The sequence below is a fragment of the Rhyacophila brunnea genome, unplaced genomic scaffold (genome assembly GCF_057557595.1).
Source record: "Rhyacophila brunnea isolate RB1 unplaced genomic scaffold, BYU_Rbru_1.0 scaffold_18, whole genome shotgun sequence".
Lineage (NCBI taxonomy): Eukaryota > Metazoa > Arthropoda > Insecta > Trichoptera > Rhyacophilidae > Rhyacophila > Rhyacophila brunnea.
The window spans coordinates 26133285-26149570 of NW_028232837.1; the positions used below are offsets into that span (position 1 = coordinate 26133285).

Sequence of the window (16286 nt, forward strand, 5' to 3'; positions counted from 1 at the left end):
ATTTCGTTAAATCATATTCTATCGGACTACATTACATTGTTATACATAATTGTACCGGGTCAAATTTACAACCTTATTCAAAAAATATTAAGTACCTATCTAAGTTTTCACTATAATCTCTACACACACCAATATTAGGTATAAATTAGTGTGTATTGATTGATGACGCTTTGTTTCAATACAACATATTTTTATCCATATCTGAATAATGAAACACGGATTTATTTATGCCTAATCATCCGTAGTAGTAAATTTTCCGTGAATTCTATAATTTACATATTTATAATCAAAGCAAAATAGTAGCTGTGTCAGGTATGCGGATGCTCGAGACACTGACTGGTTTGACGGTCCCCTTGCGAAGGTTTTTCCGAGCAATACACATCCATTGAATGTCATGCCTAGGTAGTCAGACCCAGAATATCTATACGTGAACAATGTTTTCCAGTCGTAGCGGAATACAAAAACAAAACATTTGTATCAGAACATTTTAAATGTTCGTAAATGTTTGTAAATAGTATTTATACTGTATTCGTTTGTTTATCTAGGTATTAATAGCAACATGGCAAAAGCTGAATATTGCAGTGCACGTCTTTTTGACAAAGCGCTACCCCATGCTCTCATATGCAGATACAGCATGGAAAACCGCCACTGGTTTAAATCATTATTAATAACAATGAGAATCCCTTTTTAAACTGTTCACATGTTGATAGATCACTCGTAGTGAAAATGACTATTCTTTGACCAAGGTGCAACAATTAATGAGTCGGATGACTAAACTGCAGGGCAATAAATAAAATCGATTTGCTTCATTGTCAAAAAAGCGAATAACGACCGCATTACAAGCCAATACGTTATAATACCTACTTTCTCGTTTAAAATTATAATATTTTTTTATTTCAAAATTGATTTCAACATTCTAGCCAACGCAGAAACTCGTCTGCGTACTTTATTACTTGTGCCGCACTATCAAACGATGCTTATATAAATTTTTGAATCCATTAATTTGACAGGTTAGGTTTTATAAGCAGTGTTGCCATAGCAAAAAGCCATAAATAAAAAAATTAGGTTCGAGTATACACAACGCCCAAATATTATATGGGTACATTATTTACCTATAAACTTTAAAATAATATTTTTGTGTGCACAAAATTATCGTGCTGATTTTATTTAGATGATTTCTTTTTCTGTTTCAGATAATCTATTGTGGGATAAACCCTAAGTGCACATGTAGCTGAACATACCATTGGACTTAATACTGTAAGTACACGTATACTTATTTTGGAAAAGAGGAAATTACCACGATCTCTCCTAGCGAAGCGTATCGGAGGTTATATTAACAACTATTTTATAAGGGATAATTGCTTACCATTCGCAATATTTATTGGGTTTTTGTACTGAATCCAACGATTTGATTTTTTTTTGTGAGTAGCGTGATCAAACCAGCAACTACTGTGGCTATACCAATTAGGACACCATGATTTAATGTTCTATATATGTATAGATATAACGTGTTCACGGTGAAGTGGTGGCAGAACTTCCGCCTCAAAATCTCGTAAGCTAAGAAATTCATATAATATTATGTTTCACTTTGAATCTAGAGTACGAACGTCATGATTGTCAATCCACCAATAATTGAGCGAACAGCTAACAACCGTTCTTTTTCATAAAACTATGCTTATCAAAAATCTTTAGGAGGCTGCCAGTATCTATACCTGATAGTGGAGCCAAACGAGTTATATATTATGGCTATACTTATTGTTTTTATTTTGACCATTCATCTTTTCAATATTATAATAATTAAATAAGTTCAATTAAATTAGATAATTCATTTAAACTCAATGGGATATTCGTCGCTCGACGTTCCCTATATTATCCAATTTTACTAGATAATATCTGCAGTTACTTACTGACAACACTAATATTTTAAGATACCTACGTAATTGTTATCTATTACAGTAAAGTTGCTACTTACAGACCTACAAACTTATCTAAAGAATGGATGGGGGAGCCACTGTCGAAAACTACCCAAGCAAGACTCGCAACTGTACAGAATCTGACATTCGAATGACGTTTTCAAAATGGCGTCCATATGGTAGTTCGTAGTTAAATCCTGTACAGTCCTTCAAACTTATCTAAAGAACGTCCAAAAATGACACTACGAACTACCATAGGACGCAATTTTGAAAATATCATTCGAATGTCAGATTTTGTCCAGTTACGAGTCTTGATAGGGTAGTTTTTGAGAGTAGTGGCTCCCCCATCCATTCTTTAGATAAGTACGTAGGTCTGTACAGTCCTACAAACTTATCTAAAGAACGGTCAAAAATGGAACTACTAACTACCATATGGACGCCATTTTGAAAACGTCATTCGAATGTCAGATTCTGTCCAGTTGTGAGTCTTGATTGAGTAGTTTTCGACTGTGGCTCTCCCATCCATTCTTCAGATAAGTTTGTAGGTCTGTACTTTTGACATTTTTCAACATTATTGAATATCGTCACATTAATGAGATTTAAAAACTTATGTAAGTGTCTATTAACTCATTCGCTGCTGAGTAGATAATGATTTTTAATTAGCACCTTTAAAATGCACGTTAATTACATCGATCGGCCGCCTGGTCATTACGCGCCGGGTGTGTCTTCCGCGTCCAAAGTATTAAGTTTTGAATTTAATTTCCCGATAAAGTTTAAATCGAAATTATCAAATTATCGAAGTACTGAGGTGCCGAAAGGTAGAAATGAATAATTTAAAAATATTTGCATATAATAATTATTTCTATTTTCACCATCACTAACTAATTTATGGAATTAGAATTAATACTAATTTAAAATAGAAAGCATTTGAAATTAGGTGATTTGGTGTTAACCACACTACAATACAATACCTGAGCATTTGAAATTTTACCGCCTTTTATTATTTTCTATTTGCCAAATTGCGTACCTACTTATAAAATAATAGCCGCCGATAACAACACTTAATGATGTCGTTTTGGCCTAATCATAATTTGGTTAGAAGAAAAAAACTTTCAAAAATTTAACCAATTTAAAAATAGTGCCTAGTTACCCATATACTTTGCTTTGACTTGTGACTTTTAAAGTAATAAGTGTTTGAACATATTATTTGAAAGGTAAATTAACTTTCTCGAATTCACCGTTTTTATAAAACAATGTTGGTACCTACTGCCTAATACTAATAATTACTACTTACCTGGTTAGCTTTAGGTAGCACTATTAACAACTAGATAAGCTTAGCTACCTATACCTAACTAGATAACATTCACATTGATCTAATTTAATAATGAAACAAGTATTTTTTTCTCTTTTATAGCAATTAGACTGATATTATACTACGAGTATCAAAATAAGTGTACATACACTTTTTCAAACAAAACCGTTATTTATTGATATAAAAAACCATAAACCATTTCCAATTATATTGAAATATTATTTTTTCCTATAATTTTACATTGGTAATATTAGAAAGCATTTATTTGAGGAAGTCCGAAATATCACTCTTTTAACTTTTCATGTCCCAAAAAAAATGCAGTAGGTACTGACTCATGCACATTGCTAGGGGCAAGTTCTTACCGTACTAGACAAGACTTATTTAATATTATGTATCCCTCGTAGTCCAGTGCGTAAGGCGCTGGTCTTCTGGGGGCCGCGAGTTGGATTCTCAGTGAGGTCACAATATATTGATGTGATCTTCTCAATGGGTGTGTGTCCTTTTCTATTACTAAATACACTACTGTATCACTACACTACTGTCATAGAGACTCATGGCCTGTTGCAGTGTTAAAATATTATATATGTATGTATACAATTATACAATACTTTTAAAACGTCTAATAATAATAATATAATATTTATTACACGTAATTTCATGAAGGTTGGGACCGGTTACGCCCACTCAGATGGACATTGTCAACTGATTTAAAATACAATATTCACAGCTGTTAATACTATGAATGTATGTATTCAAAGTGCCATGAGAAACATGATAATTCATATTGGTACAATGCCCACCTAGTTGTGTGGCTTAATTAATATTTGTAATAAACTATTTATTTTATTCAACGAATAATTTACGAAATTTGAGAATGTGTCATTCTATATATTGAATATACCTACATAATTTGAAAACATCTCATGCATATAACCACTAGAAAAAAATCTTTTTAGAAAACAAAATTCGACACCCGACGGGATTTAAACCTGTTACTGCTGGATTCTGGCCAGTGTGATTTTACAATTAAGCTACGGGCATCCTACTTAAATACGACAAATTTAATTATGAACTGATTATCAAATTGCGTTAATAATGTTGGCTATCGGTTTTTGTATATTAAATCAAGGCAGGTATCAAATAAATGCCTTAAATTAATATACATCGTCATCATCTCATTTCCTCGTGTCTCTTTGCTACACCCTTTCTTTTTGGTCCATAATCTTTTGTCGCATTATGTCCAACACTCGATGTGATGTGATAAAATTATATCTTTTTTCCATATAAGCGTCACATAGTAAACGATGTCGCTAAATTCGAGAGACAAAAAATTGTAGAATAATGAAATAGGATTGTAGGACACTCCTACAACATGCAGTCAAAATGACGGAGAATATCAACTAACAAAAAAATGTTACGTTATGATTATTTCTAAAATAAATAATAGTACATTTGTATTATGCCTAAATCACGTAATTTAGGTCGACGACCGTCTGCGACGAGTGCACTGGACACCTGGGCAGACGACGAGATCCGTGACTGGAAAATTTTGGCTATCGGAAACAGATATCCTAAGTAACATAATTGATTGAGTCGGCGAATCGAACTGAAACTTACCGGTCCGGAAACTTTAAGATTTGTCGCGGTTCATGTCTTTGACTTGAACGTTTTAATTTAGATATATACTCTGAATCATTAGTGTCCTCCGAAGATATTAGCATTGCACCTTTTATACAATTTGCATTTTTTTTACTAAATACACATTTATTTACTTATACATAACATCAATGAGAACATGTTAAGTTTATACGAAACTTATCGGCCGACAACACTATGCCCTAGTCTTGCATGCCACAATATTGTTATCCCTCTTATCGATCTTGGCAGGTAAGTATATAAAAAATCTAATACACTTATTTTGTATACATAATACATAAAATTATTACATAAATATAATATTTTCGGAAAATTATCGAGCGCTCTGGTTCGTAAAATTGTCCATTTCGAGCACTGAAATAATCCTTCTTGAAATGGGGGTTTTGGAATTTATCTTTCACTTAAGTACTTACATAAGTATAATATGTTTTGTACAATATATAATAAAACAACAACACTGTAACGAGAAACTATGCAAACTTGTAATGATAATCCTTGTTGCAATGTACCTACTTTAACCACATTCATATATATGTATCTACTTACGAAATAAGTAGGTTTACATAAGCAGATCCAGATATCTATGAGAAGTTTCATACATGAGTGTTTTTTTATTATTCAGACAGATTATAGATCTATTGATAAGTAATCAAAAAGAATATTTAATCAGTCAGTATCAAATGAAATAAGTTATACCTACACCTGGTGTGCATATAATATGCATAATCAGGAAATACACATGTATTATGCGATATACATACCTGTCTGAGTGCGGAGAAATCTAAAACATTGAGAATATTGTTGAAATCTACGTTCTGTACGACCTTATCGTCGGTGGAATAATTGTTGTCCACCAATACATGACCAAGCTCATGACAATGCGCTGGTATGGATTAAAGATATATCTGTACATTTTTAGTGAGAACTATGTTTTACTCACAATTATTGATATTATAATATTAATATTATCGATCAAGGGTACTTAGTGGAATTTGATTTTAAATTCTAATGTATTTAAGTTGCATGCAGGATCGCATAAAAATACTCAAAAATCTATTAGAATACTGATATTGTATTTGGTGAGTTGTTTTTTATGTTCAAACCGCTTTATAAGTGAACGAATAAAAGTATTAAAAGTTTTTTTCAATTTTCAAATATTGGAAAAAATGGTAAAGAAGGTTAAATACTATAATTATGAGTGGATAGATTTAGAAGAGGCCTTCATCTCAGTGTATCGACCCTGGCTGATGTCATAAGAAAAAATGTCAAACAAGTGTCACGGCAATAACTACTTTGTCCATATACCTATATTGTTATGAAATGAATTTAAATCAAAACATAAGTAGGTAACATAATAATAATATGATTGCATTTAGTTATCTACATACTATTTAACTTTACAACTGGACTACATTATTCCATATAACTTTTACAATAAGCATTGTAACTATTTACAATACTTATTGAGCAAACAATCGAATTATTATTGTAAAAGTCATTGTGCTCTCTTGTAAAGCATTGAATTGTTACTTCTATCTGTCAAAGTACAGTTCGAATTTCGAATTCAACGATTGAAACTATCACCAGTTGAATACATAGATAAAAAAACACTGTAATTTCAAGTAGGTACCCATTACTTTAGGTGGAATTAGATTCATTGACATATAGGTACAATAGAAACGTAATAAACGACATAAAACATGGCAGTTATTCATCAAATAATTTCGCAAATACACATAAAGACAGCGATGCACCAATAAATCGACTAATAAGGTCAACAATAAAAGCATCTCAATTTTACTTAGAGCTATAAGACACGAAGTTACATAGCTTTAATCGAGCGTAAAACTAGATTTTAATATTAATAAAAAGTCAATGGTTATCGCGTTTTTAATATATTCTTTAGATATACTGTTACGTTCAGAATGGAACTATTAAAATGCAGAAGTAATTAATTAATGAATTTGTTTTATCGATTCTATAATATAAATAGATAATCTAAAATCTGCAACGTTCTTTAGATCCGCTCAAAAAACCATTTCGTATATTTATTTTCTCTTATACCCAGAGACTTGAAATTCGGTACACATGCTAATGCAGTGACAATTCATTTTATTATAATTTGGGAGTAGTCAGGTACTCCAAAGTCCAAACACCCCCGTGAAATGTTTTTAAAGTACTAACTTTTTGTTAATTACTCTATAAATCTGAAACAATCACTGATAGATTCCTATTGGACGGTTTCCAATTAAAAATGTAAGTGAGTATGCATAGTTGTCGATTTATTTTTCGAAATAATGGAACTTAAATATTGTCATTATCATTAAAATAGTTATCGTTTTTTGACGGGAGGTTGATACGACGAAGGCAGCTAGGAGACGAAGTTAATTAAGAGCATACTTCAGAGAAACGGCAAATAATTTTTAACTAAAAGCGCGACGAAATTTTGGATTTGCTGGCAATCAGAGAGGGAAAATCGAGCTGTGAACACGTCAATTTGTTTCGTGATGGCGACGGGGGTATTAATTCTTAAATCATGTAGAGATGACTAAAAAACGTTTCCCCTATTTTTTGTTTAATACTATTTCATGGTTTAAATGACATGTTGTGAACGTCTTAAATTTATAATTTGTGATGTTCGACCGTATTTAAAAAAAATGAATTTGAATTTAAATTTGATTTTTTTTTGCATTCGCGTGAATGACAGATCATTATTTCGCGATTTTTGGGCAGCCCTAAAACGACCATAATTCTTTAATACCGACTCTCTATGTAGGTACTTACCAGTTTAAAACATGAAAAAGCGAATCCGCAATTATTTCATTAAGTTTGCCATTTAGCCGCAAATTGAGTTGTCGATATTAATGGACGCATTGACGTACAGAAATAATTTGTCCGTTACGCAAGGAGAATGATCGAAACTGGAGAAAGAATTTTGCAAATAATAATTATCTAAAAAGCCAATCTTTCCACACCGTCTTCTATTCAAACACGCCCTACCAATTTGGCTTTGGATTTATGGAGTGGAGGCTCGTAGTCGTGACCAAAAGTTTCTTTTATAATTATTGCCGAAAATGGCTATGCTAAAACCACTAAACTTTGACACGCTGTAATTGAACCATTTTTTAAACTATCAATCGTTGTTTTTTATAGTTAAAATAATACTACGCAATGACGTGCTAAGTATTGACTAAAAGGAAGAAATAAAGTGAAAGGGTCTAAATAAAAAATGACAGTTAATACTTTTGTGAATCGAAATCGAATACCCAATTTTGTGAATCGAAATTATGTAGCAATTTATAAATGCATAGTAATTTTATTTTGCATTACGACTGCATTTACATGCACTTGCATGGTCGGTATCGCCGACAGTGTTTACGTCGCTCCAGTCGTATCGGTTTGCCTCTTCTCGGCCAATTTTCTTACCGAAACACATTATCTGTATGTGATTACTTCCAAGTTTATAGTGCAAAATTAAACGTAAAAAGTGTAAGTAAACTAGCACCATCTATACGTATGATTTCAATCAATGGTTACAATAATTTTGAGATTGTGTGTATTTGTGTTTAAAATAATGAAAAACGGTGGCGTCTGCCATTGATAAAATAAAAATATATTAATATACACGTAGACACAGTACCTATATTGTAAATGGGACCATCCAGTATTATTGTGTGATTGTAAGAATATGTGAGTTTATTTACTTTTTCAAAGCCACCGTCGACGTGATTTCGGGTTTATGTCACGTGTATTTATTCATTTATTTATTTAAACACAAGTTATTTTATATCCCATGTCATATCGTTGTCATATATGCGAGATGTAAACCAAATACCAATAAATATTTTAACTTAGGTTCTTATTAAGCTGATTGAATGCCTCAAAATGTTAAACCTTAGCGCGCAACTGATCAAAAAAACGAATTAATATTAATCCTTCGATTGCCGGTCACGAAGTAAACCGGCAGGCCATGAATAAACTCCCTTCCCCAATAAAATAATATATTATTTGAATAACTAATTCAATTGTGCGCCAAACGCAATGTGTAACTACTGGCAACATTCTATAAGAAAAATAATTATAATAGATTAACAATCTAAAACGTTTTATCTAGATTATATTAAATTGTATCATTAATCTGAATTAGGGCCGTCAAAATAAATATCTGGTTATTTCAACATAATTAATTTTGTACGTACTTATTAATTAATAAATAAAATTATACTTACATAAATGGTCATATTATCGTGCATTCACTATTTTAATCCTGATTTGCATGTACTCGAAACATTTTGTTAATCAATTGATATTATTAGTTGCCAGGGTCAAATCCTGGGTCTAGAAAAGTACACATAATATTGTTTTTAATTTTGTGTGTGAGTCAGAGTATGAACCTAATAGGTTGAAGGCTGTGGAGGCCCATATGACTTTATTAGAATCGAACATGTTGGGAAGTAGATTATTAGTTCTAAAGTCAGTTTATTCCACTTTTCGTCACAATGTTTCTAGCTTATAAATTTTGTGAATATCAACTTTTTGAATTATTTTCGGTTATTAAAATGTTATCTAGTATTAGTCCAACTCAGTATTCCCTGCCCTATCAAATTAACCAAAATCAAAATTTGATATTCGATTATTTCAACACTAATAAATCTTACAGTTAAAATTGGATTAATCATTCTTTTGGTAGATACTATATTGGTTTCTATCAGTAAGTACTTTTCTGCAATATATTAGCTCATCAACTTTACAATCAACAGCATCAACCCCAGATAGCAAAAATGGGTTAAAATCGGAAGTTAGTTTCAAACTCGGTAATATCCATCAGCTACTGATTTAACTTGACTATTTTTTTTAAATATTAATAACCATGCCATTACTTTTTCGTAAAAGGTGGTTGGGTGGGTTAGTTGCATTGGTGTGGGTCGAATTAGGTTCCTCCATTTATATCTTTAATTTTCTTTATGGCCAGGATTAAATATTTTGTGTAGTGTTCTTGTGTTGTTCTATTGCTTTGTACTTCGTGAGGCTTTTGGAGGTCAATTTCATGATTATGCTGTCTACACCGAGTCCTGAGAGTCCATCGCTCCCTTTCTAGTATAAGGCAGTCGTTGATGATATGCCAAACAGTTTGAGATGTGTTGCCGTTACATCGACAACAGTCATCATCCCTCAATTAAAATCATTGTAGATAAGCTCGCACCGCTCCGTGGCCTGTTAGTATCTGTGTGAGTTCGTGTGATATTTTTATGTTCCTGGCAAGAGTGATGGCAGAGTTTATGTTTGGAATAAATTTCTGCGTTATTGATCCTGTGGCGGATGTTGTACATCTGTTGTTCCATAGCTCTATTGTGTCTTCATTTAGTTTTTGTTTTGCGTAACTTAGAGGGAAGTGTGTGTAGGTTGCAAGTCTTTTATCTGTTGTGGCTTGTTTAGCGTATTTGTCAGCTTCTTCGTTTCCGGTTATCCCTGTGTGACTTCTTATGCAGAATAATCTAGGGTTTATTCCTATAATTCGAAGCTGTGTTAATAGTTTAAAATTTCCCTTACTAGTGGGTGTGTGGATGATGGGTTTTGGAGAGCTATCAGACTGATTGCAAATTGTGGTTTTTAATAATTAGATTATATTTCAGGGCATTTTATTTTGCTATTCACAATTATAATTATCTTATAATAACTTATATACTTTTACTTTTGAAAAACCTCGAAGACATATTTTAAAAAATCTATAAAAAAGCCAGACCAACCGGGGTCGAACTGAATTTTTTTCACTATCCGAACGAGTCTATCCATCTATCATGTATGCGAATTAATCCTGACAACTACGATATGTGAGGTGTTTCAAATTCCGCCAACGGAGAGTCAAATAACGGAATGTACCTAATTAATCAAAATTATTATGTATTATATTACTATAACACGATTATAGATGGCGTCAGGTATTAGCCGACTTTATTGACAACGCCCCTGTACTTGCGAATGATTTTTAATTAAATTATTGTTATTTTTTTATTCGATACTGAATTAACAATATTAGATTACAGGGAGTTCTCGTTATCCGAGGGTAATAATTGGTACCGAAAAAAATTCTCTCAAAGCGAATCCGTTTAAAACGGGGACCAAAATTACTTAGTAAATGGGTTTAATCGGGACACGTGAACAAAAGATAAATCGCGTAGGAGTGTGGTATTGACAGATTGAAAGTGACTGCGGGGACTCTGATAACGAATACTCTGATAATGAGGACATCCTGTACTATATTGGTCAATACCATATTTCTGCGAGTATAACAGAAATATTTTGTTTGGTTCATTCTTTTATATTATAGTATTATGGTCAAGGGCTGAACAAAAACGGTGCATAAGTGCGAGTGAGAAAGTATTCGGCACCCTTATAATCTCTGCGACATGCGCTAGAGTAAGATAAAAAGTTTACAGATGCGTGAGATGATTTGCTGTGGTGTCGCCTCCAAATCTTAGTTTGTTGCATAGCTAAGCGTCGATGACCTGCGAGCGCGTGTTGCTAAAATTGATATTTTTTGTGTTAAACATAAAGTCAGTGGTAAATATTTTTAGTTAATTAAGTAGAAAAGATGGTATTACGTTTCATAGGTAAGTTGATACATGTTCGTGATAATTTATTTGTATATTATTATATATTTTAATATCAGTGACCTAGTGTTTCTTTAAAATAACTTAAATTATGGATATCTTTACCTAATGGTTGCATTTTGACGTCTTAAAAATATTATATGACGTAAAAAAATAGAAAATTATATTTTAATTCTGAGCGTCTAGTGCGAACACTAGCGAAATGGTCTATGGTCTCAAGCATTTGTGTACGAATGCGTTCGCTCGCCCACAAACCAAACGCACGGCACGCAGCTTCATTTAGCAATGCAATGGATGGCGTCTAGATGTATCTATAGTCTAAGATTATGGTAGTATTTGTTCGCAGTATGTAAACAGCGGTCAGCTGCAAAAATCTTGTTGAAACTTAATTATAGTTATCAGCATTTAAAAGTTGACAGAACTTTTAGCCGCCCCCTAAATTTGGCCGCCCTCGCGCAATTCACATCCTGTACACATGGACAGGGCACGCCTGATTCCAAGCTATTGTAACTAACAATTACAAATATTTATTACAGGAAGCATCTGCACATAAAATTTACTAAGTATATTTTATTTTATTATATTGTTGACTCCTGGCCTATGTAACGTAGTGTGGCGAGCCGATTAAATCATACTTTGACCTTTTCTTTATGCAAATACTAAATGTATTAGTTCCTTAACGGTTTACCTGTGCAGTCAGCTTTGCGCGGAATGGCAACACCAAAGAATAACAAATGGCCGTTTTGTAAAGTTTTGCATTAAAATGATTATTTGTTATTTTAAGCGTTATCGATGCGGCTTAGTGCTGGCTATTAAAATTATTTTTTTAGAAATCTTGAAACTTGATGTTGCTGTATTATTTTATTACTACGTTGCTTTGTGAAACATCTTTCATTTTCATAATATCAAAGTCGTAAAGCCTTAGTACAGTAATAAGAAACCTTTCCTTTCACGAGGGCCAAATTGAATACACAAACACAATGGGGTTGCAATTTATATGCCTACCTTAATACTTTTAATTTCTCGTTTAATTTATTATAACCGATTATTTTTACGCCCACGATGGCCGAGCGGCTTAGGCATCGGCTTATAATGTCGTGGGTCCCAGGCTCGAATCCTTGGTCTGGAAAATATACGTTATTGTTTTTAATTAATTTGGGTTTGGAGTCAGTGTACCAATAGGTTGAAAAAGTGGCTAACATCCATTTCTCGTAAAACATAATATGAATGCAAACCTCGACTTTTACAAAACCATAAAATCTTATCTAATAATTATTATATTATATAAATAAAAATCTTGCTGGGCGGCATGCGGCCCGTGGGCCACGAGGTATCACTTATTTGACATGACTGTAGACGGAACCGGTACAGAACTAATTAGAATCATACAATATGTTGTTTGTATTGGCGTTCCCACAACATTTTTAGCCGAATTAGTAGTTATATTTTGTATATTGGCGCATTGAACGACGACGACATAAATATTGTGACGTTTTTTTTAAATTTACGGATGATATTATGCTATTTGCGATTTGTTTATTTCGCGTAGTCTGCGTCATAATTTTTAGATTTCGTGTTCCTCACTGTTGACATTTTAAATGCCTTCGTTGTATCTCTCCAGCAATCTCTGGATTCCGTCTTCTGATCTTCGAATTTTCCGGTGACTATGAGCTTCTCTAACTTATCGCTTTTTCTTTTGGTCATGTGGCCAAAGCTATTTTAGAGAATCGGTCCTTTGCTTGTAGGTAAGTACCTATTTCTGCCAGAACGGAGATTTACTCAAAATTTTGATCCATGGAGTCTTTATAATATTAAAATACCATAATAATATTATGGAAACTCGATGGATTTTGTCCATAACTAAGTACTAATATTAAATTCTTCTAAAAATATAATATGGATTCGAATAAAACGTAGTATTTTATTTATCATAAATTTTAATACTTTTAAGTAACGATAGTTTGCCTGTGGACTCTTGATAAAATTGATCTGTTGAAACTTTGCAATATCTTTAACGTTACGTAAGTTTTGATGTCATTGTTACTTAATTTAATTGAGTTATTTGAAAAAAAACCACAAATCCACCAGTGTGGCAAAATGAAATTGCTTTTAGAAATGATCGCTGTGTCAATAAGCAAGTTTCATTGCATATCGATTAATTGAAAAGGTATTTATATTTTTTACGGTGGCTGTATTCGACTCACTGAAATTTGATATTATGACATTATCTGTTTTATTGGTTGTCTTTTTTAACATTTTGTTTTATAATGATAATTTTAATTACCTATCTGATCTTTATATACCTGTCTCAAAAAGGCATAGTTGAACTTAAATTGTAGAGCCATACTGCATAGCCACACTTATTTAAATAAGTGGGCTTATGTTTTATGTATCAATTTTTGTGCTCACATGGCAAGTGACAGATGTTAAACGATTACGTAAGTAATATACTATTTTGTTATTCAAGACTTACGAATTTAACATGTAAAATTTCAGATAGATACAGATTTTTTACTTTTCCCGAATTTTCATTAATTTTTCAAGATTTTTCTATTGTCGTTTCTGAGCTGTTATTTTCCGCATTAGAAGTCTTCAATAAAGAATGTTAAATTCTTAAATATTTTGAATTATTTGTTGAAATCAAAAATAGATTATTAAATTATTAGCAAGTGCAAGTACGTTTTTGGAAAGATCCTGATGCCAAGTAGGAATTATGCAAAGTACTCACTTATTAATGGTACTCGTACATACACTGATTGAAGCCACAAAACCGGTTGCCAATATGAACAAAATTTGAGAAACGCTTCAATCGCATGACTATTATTAATATATTTTTTTCTATTTTCTATAGTACCTACCCAGGTATTAAACCTAAAGAATCTAAACAGCGCCCGAATTGGAAAATTTCACGAACCGGAGCGCTCGATAATTTTACGATAATATTAACATAGTTATCTAATTGTGCGTGTATTTTATAAAAATAAGTGTGTTCGATTTTTATTATATGGCATATTATCTGGCTTAGACGGTCAAATTAATATTTCCCTGAGACAAAGAGATAATCTTGAGGATTTTATGAACCGGAGCGGCGCTCCGGTGCGCTCCAATCCATTTTGAGCCCTGAATCTAAATAAATATAGTGTCGGATGGGGCTCGAATCCACATGCATCAGATTCCGGCTAATGCGCTTTACCAATTTATCTACCTGCACCCTAACCTACCGGACCAGTGTTGATTGTGATGTCATTGAATAAAACATGTCAGACATAATATTTTCAATACTTGGATAAGCTCGGATCTGAGTACACTCTTCAGTGAAAGAACTCTGCATTCCCACTCTTAAGTCTGTTGGCAAGTTCATGGTGCATCTGGTTCATTTCGAAGATTCTGGTTCGGAAGAATTTTCCAATGTAGAGAATGTTAATAAATACCTACATAATATTACCGCGATCAAATCTTTATGAGAAGTCCAATTTAATCCCAGGTATTTTAACTGAATGTAATACGTGTAGGTAATAACTTGACATATTAACAACTAGCGTACATTTTAATTTATTTATTACCATCATCAAATCGATTTTCTTGATTCAAATCATAAATGTGTCAAATGTAAACGTTGTATACCTGCATACCTAATAACCGCCTTCGCAAAAAGGTTTAACGGTAAAAGAGTAAATATTTTTAACCGTTGTCGTTCATTATCGTAAAAATGTTTTTCAATCAACGGAAATAGTCAAGAAAAAAACCTTCAAATTTACGGTAAACAAACAAACTGTAGATCACCTACAAATTAGCAAGATTCTTTAAACGTGGTTACTTTTAGATGGTTGTAATTAGTTCCCACTTTTACTCACTGTGTATTAACGATATTCTATAATATATATGGGTGGTTCACAATAATTATGGATCAAGTCCAATTCGATGTTTTTGATTCATATTGTGTGTTAATATCAATCTTAGCTCATACCTCGATCTCAATAATACAATTGTAGCTCTACAATTTTCCGCATAAAAGGCAATTCTAGTATTGATAAGACATCAAATTGAATGTGAATCATGTCCATTTTGACTGTTCCATCAGCCGTATAAAGAGGTATTTCCTAACATTAATTTGCTAATATAAATAAAACCTGAATATACTTTATGTTTCGACTATTTATTTAAATTGATCCATGTACTATCAAAATATTGTATGTACCTATATTATACAGTGAAAATATTCCTGAATTTTTGAAAAGGAGTTTTAACTTTAGGTCCAAATATCTTAGGCTCCATTTTGATGGACTTGATCCATAATTATTGTGAACCACCCATATATTGAGTAGATTAAAAGCAAAAGGTTATTCTCCATTTTTCGAAATGCACAACAGTCACTCCTGAATTGTCCAAATTAAACATTAATCAAAAAAAAAATGTCCCTAAAACCCCCTCAAAACTGTGTCATATAATATAACAAAAGATAATATATATATATATATATATCTGCTATATAATATAAAAAAAGATATATTACTAAAATCTGCAAAGTTTTTCTTGCCGGTTCAATTTTTTTTTTCGCCGAATGTTGTATAGATACACAAACAGGGGCGATTTTATTTGACGCAAAAGCGCAATCGATTCATCGAAAAAAATTAAAGAGGCCTCGAAATAGTTCAAACCAGTCATGCAATTGTCAAAGTATATTTACCAAAATCTTAAAAAAAAATATTATATCCCATTGTTATCTCTTTGATTAAAGCATGTGATTCTGGTATTTATCGTATTTTTTCTTGGGGGATCTAAAAATCAGCCAGT

The 16286-nt window shown here is 32.3% G+C and overlaps 1 protein-coding gene across 1 annotated transcript in view; it reads left to right on the plus strand.

Annotated features, from left to right (window-relative positions):
• The window catches only part of Cad99C (cadherin 99C), a 252720-nt gene that overhangs the window by 57152 nt on the left and 179282 nt on the right, over positions 1–16286 (plus strand). The window contains exon 2 of the mRNA XM_085945473.1: positions 1194–1257. The gene's annotated coding sequence lies outside the window, so the exon portion shown is untranslated. The remainder of the gene's footprint in view (positions 1–1193; positions 1258–16286) is intronic.